Source organism: Montipora foliosa, chromosome 10 (genome assembly GCF_036669935.1).
Source record: "Montipora foliosa isolate CH-2021 chromosome 10, ASM3666993v2, whole genome shotgun sequence".
Classification (NCBI taxonomy): domain Eukaryota; kingdom Metazoa; phylum Cnidaria; class Anthozoa; order Scleractinia; family Acroporidae; genus Montipora; species Montipora foliosa.
In genome coordinates, this window is record NC_090878.1 from 37,942,520 (window position 1) to 37,947,877 (window position 5,358).

The 5,358-nt window shown below is 39.3% G+C and overlaps 1 non-coding gene and 1 pseudogene across 1 annotated transcript; one reads left to right on the plus strand and one right to left on the minus strand.

The window, feature by feature from the left end:
- Window positions 1-892: 892 nt before the first annotated feature.
- Trnaa-ggc (transfer RNA alanine (anticodon GGC)) lies at window positions 893-965 on the minus strand. The gene has a single exon. It is a non-coding gene; the product is annotated as a tRNA-Ala (tRNA).
- Window positions 966-1,461: 496 nt separating this feature from the next.
- Window positions 1,462-3,901, plus strand: LOC137972917 (keratin, type I cytoskeletal 9-like; annotated as a pseudogene).
- The last annotated feature ends 1,457 nt before the right edge of the window (window positions 3,902-5,358 follow it).

Consider the following 5,358-nt stretch of genomic DNA (forward strand, 5'->3'; position numbering starts at 1 on the left):
CTTTAATTGTATTGCGGAGAAGTTTTTTTAAGAAGTAACATTAAAATGTGGTTTTAAAATGTGGAGCTCAGCGAGTCTTCAGTGTCTCTGGGAGTTAGCGTATATTCCCCACAAAAACTCCAATTTCAGTCTGAAATTCTCTTAATTTCAAAAAATAAACAAAGATCTCCCTTTCGTAGCTTCCGTATGTTCCATATTAATTTGACTAATTTCCACCATAAGTGAAGGAAAGATGCCGAACATTACATTACAGGAGAATAACGACAAAAATTAAAACAAAAAAAATTGGAAAAAAAAAGACACCCCTTCCCGACCCCGACCCCTTACCCCGGCCCTGGCCCCGGCCCAGCGTATTTGGTTACTACCCAAATGCAATCCGTTTCAATCTTGTCCATTTGTGTCCATACATGCTTCCCTTTCCTATTCCTGTATTTCTTTCTTGTTGTTCGACAGTTTTAACTGGTTATTGCAATGTTTCGTTCTACTTTTTGTGGATTTTGCGTGTCATGAAATTACATCATTCGGAAGCCCAGGGTATATTCAAATTGCAAAAACACAGCGGATGTTTCTCCTTTCCGGATTTCGGAATCCGGATTGCGGTTTCCGGATCCTAAATTCCGGCTTTTAGTGCTGCCGGCACACATACCATCGGAACAATTTTAACCCTCTCAGCTCTGCTCCCAGAGGCTTTTCTCCGGGTACTTCGGGTTCCCCTCTCCTCAAAAACCAAGTTTTGTTATGGGGTGTGTTAATCTGATTTGATCTGATTTTTGTACAATGTCCCTGTCTTAATAAAGTTGACACTAAAAAGGAATGTTTAACTAAGGGTTATAGCCGACAAGTGGAAGTGTCCCTAAGCAATTGTCTCTTATAAACACTTGAAAATTTCAGGCGGCTTCAACGGGTTTCGAACCCATAACCTCTGCGATGCCCGTGCAATGCTCTACCAACTGAGCTATGAAGCCAAGCAGACGGGAACAGATCAATTTGTGGCTTCAACTGAGTGGTGGCTTCATAGCTCAGTTGTTGTAATCAATTGCGGCGGCATTCCAGAGGTCATGGGTTCGAATCCGTTGAAGCCACCTGGATTTTTCAGGTCTCACTAAGAGACAATTGCTTAAATTGTCCAGTTAACAAGTAAGTAAGTAAGTAAGTAAGTAAGTAATAATAAATAAAAGGTAATAAGTAATAAGTAATAACTAATAATAAATTAAAGGCAGCACCCTCTTATCAGTTATTTAAAGATTGTCTGTGCTGGCTCGGCTGGAGTGAATTCTTTTTTTATTTGTCATGCGACCTCCCGTGACAGTGGTCGGATGATTGACCACCTGAGCCACTCGGTCGGCGATCTTACCATCGAACATTACTGTAATTTCTAATAGGGAATAAATTAACTAAATGTCGTTTCTTATGTGAACACCTGGTGAAACTCCTCTCTTTACACGCCTTCTATGAGTAAAGATGAGGAATGTTCAACTTTTCAGACTCGGATTAAACAGTGGTAGTGGAAGCATGATGTCAGTATGATGATTTCTGTCCAAAATTGAAAAGTATTTTTTTTAACTTCATGTTAGATGGTTGTTGTATTTTGGTTTTAGATTTCAACGAATGTAATGCAGCAATCTCGCCCTGCCACCTCAACGCCATCTGCAAGAATAACGAAGGATCTTATGTACGTTCGTGTAAGGCTGGATACACTGGCAACGGAAAAACCTGTACTGGTAAGAACACCATTTTCACTTTTGGTCATGTGATTGAAAGCTATACTCTTTGAGAGGGTACCGAATTGGCTTGCGTGTGCCTTTCTGGACTAGCAGTTAAATTTGTTTGCATCTTGTTTCCAGGTATAAATGAATGCACTCTCACCCCTTCCCGTCTGTCCCGTTAACGCTTAAAAACTTATCAATTTCGATTTCATCTTAGTACTCCTCCCCCTTCCTCCTTTAATGTCACACCTAATAAGGATTTTTTTTCTTGTTCTTTTTTGCCTTTTTCATTTAATCAAACAATCGTGGACCCGGTGAAGAGTAAGGCTGTCAATACAGACCACATTTAATGGGTTCTTAATATTGTTTCATTTTTGTTACAGATGTTAATGAATGCGCTGCGTCCTCTCGTGTCTGTCACATAAACGCTTTATGCACCAATACGCCTGGCTCTTACCGATGCACTTGCAATCCGTGATACACTGATAACGGGAAAATATACAAGGGTGAAATTAAACATAATCATTTGCAAGTTAAAATATGAAGCGTCTCTGGAAACATATTAAGGAAATTTGTCTAGGAATTACTAGAATTTAAACTATTATTTTACGTTGAACTTTGTATACAAGTTTTCTCTCATTTCCTTTCATTTGAAATTCACAGCGCGGGATTTGATTCATCTTGCCTGCTCACGGAGCAAGTCATAAAGGGAAGATATCTGTTTACAAACATTTCTTTTGTTATTCAAATTTGCCAACCACAGGAACAAAATACCTTTTGTTTCGACAGCCAATGAGGCTCTGGTTGGCACATTAATGACAATAGGCGACGTCAACAATATCTTCCCTATAATAATGTTACTTATTTTCATCAACTTAAACCACAGACGGCCCAGACTCGGAGGGTAAAAAAATTATAAGGATTTGTATGGGAACCTCGACAACAAACTGAAAAAGATATTTACCCGCAAAAGTTCTCAATAAAAAAAAGCTGTACTTAATTGCCGTGGTGACTTTGTCAGTTTTTGTGGGGTTATTTGCCTGATTGAATGCGATTTAAGCGACTTCTCAAATTCCCGGGGTGTCACTCGTACCTAAATTAAGGAAAGGCTAGAAAGTAAATTCCAGCTTACCTCACATCTTGCCGATAAAATCACACTTCTCGGGCATTAGTCACGCTAAAACTCCGGCGATGGCCACACGGATAAATTTACTTCTCCTTGACAAAGTTTCAAGGTCCAGCGAACATCCATTGCTAAGAAAGAGCGAAAAATATTCAAATTTCCAAAATCCTTCGAGGCTTACTTACAGCGAATTTTGACACGGCTGGCCAACCGTTCACTTATTTGCTCTCACCGTATCAAGGCTCAAGTCCTTTACATTTTCCTCGACATTACACACGAGATGAATATAGCCAACTTTCGATGTATTGAAATTCAGTCCTAAACAAAAGGCATCATATCATCTGAAGGCTCTGGGGAGTGAACTCATACAAATCTTTACATTTGATTCTCAGAGCCTCGAGATGATTTCTTTTGTTGAAATGGTCTATTGTAATCTTTGAAACGCTTTCAATTTCCAAATCCGGAAATTTAAATGTTCTCGTCCTTTGTCATTATCTAAAAAGGGGGGGAGAGAGTTTTGCTTATACAACAAGTAATGAACTTTTGCTGGCTGCCGGAGGAGGTGGAGGTGCATCTTCTGAATATAATGAGGTGGATGGTCAGGCGGGTACTAGAGGATCTAACAGCGTAGGAAGATATTCGTCTAGAAACAGAAAAGAGGGAAGTGGGGGATTTCCCGGTAAGTGCAACAGTGCAATTGCCAGTTATCATGGGGGAGTTGGCGCGGGATGGTTAGCGCAGGGTTGTGTTAGGGCAGGACAAAGTCATGGCGAAAGGGTTGGGTCACGTGCCCAGGGTTGGGTAGGAGGACGAGCAGGTGCAATGAATAGTGGCTACAACGGTGGACCACCCCCTGGTGCAGTTGGGGGATTTTGGTGGTGGGGGAGGGGGATCTGAAGATAATGGAGCATCAAGAGGTGGGGGTGGTGATTCTGGTGGAGGAAGCGGCACTCACTCATGGCAAGCCGGAGGGAGTGAAGGTTTATATTGTAGTGGTGCGAGTTGTAGCCGTTTATCTGGCAGAAATTCAAATGATGACGGCATGGTGCAAATAGTCGAATTACCTGGCTGAAATGGCTTTTTAAAAACTTTTATGAGGTAAGCTTCAAAAACTGCATCTCGTTATTTTGCATATACTATCTGTAACCCACTTTTCTTAATTTTTGAAGTACCTGATTCGAATTGCTTATATGATTTAAGCGTAAATATAATCTAAAACTAGGAAGCAGCTCATGGCCACCAATCTTGGTGGAATACATTCTTGAAAAAAGAAGGCCCGGCCATCTAAAACTCGCTGTGTGCTTTGCTACTTTTAGGAATCGATATTTGACAGTGGAACGAGCGCCAGTTCCGTTTTTGTGTTTTTGTTTTTATAGGTGCAACAAAATTAAGAGTTACACACCCACAATGTGGGATCCCCACTAATACATTGCCCTCAAAGGACTTGCTTTGGCCAGAAAGGTACATTACAGTTTAAATTGTGATGTCCTCACATCGTCAGTTTGTGTGAAACATATACAGCAGTCGCCACAATAGATATAAAGAAATTGAGTAAGTAAAATTTAGCTTTTTTTTTTTTTTTTTTTGTCAATGGAAGAGTTTTACTAGGATAGGTAAAACACTGCCATGTAGTTTATTTTGGGAAAATGCCTTTTTCTTGCAAATACACAAGGGGGTTTTATCCAGCAGATACACACACCACATAAACGGTACTTTATTGATTTCACTTGACTTGTAATGATGATAAACTGCCTATGACGAGAATTGTATTTTTTGCTTACTTGAAAGACCCTTCAAAACGTTGTAGAATGGCATTTTCTTTCTGGAAATATATTTTCTCTATTCCAAAGATATTTTGGTCTTTGTTCTACAACTGACGATGTTACAAACCATTTACTCAGTAAGTATAAAGATAAATCACAAAATCACGAATATCTTCGGTAATATTATAGTTGTGTGATTGAAACTTAGCACATGTAATGTGCATCAAATAAGGCAAAAAAATGACACCCACTATGATGTTGTCATGGCAACACTTTTGGCTTCAGTCCCTTTTTGCAATGAAATAACTATCTTTAATTTTTGAGAAGATAAGAATAGGTGGACGGTCCGACCAGAAATAGAAGTGGAACCCATATGGCCATGCATCTCTTCTAAACCTCACAGACCAGTCAACGAAACAGTTCTGATGGCAACAGCAAAGAAAATCACTATTTTTTGTGTTGCCAACAAAAACTACTGGAGCCATGAAGTATGACTATCATGACTCCAATATTCTAAGTTGTTTCTAATTTTATCTTCACACTGAAACAGTTTATGACGTCATCAATTTTTAAGTAATTCAAAAAAGAGAACATTCAAGCGAAAAATAGATCTTTTTTGTTGTTTCATAGGCACTTTAAGACAACACCTCAAACAATAATTATTAAGCACTTTAAAACAACAGCTTAAAACGTCTGAGTGGCACCTCCAATAAGTCATTTTTTATATGTTCTACTGCATTCAGCAAGTTATTCCATACTGTTGATG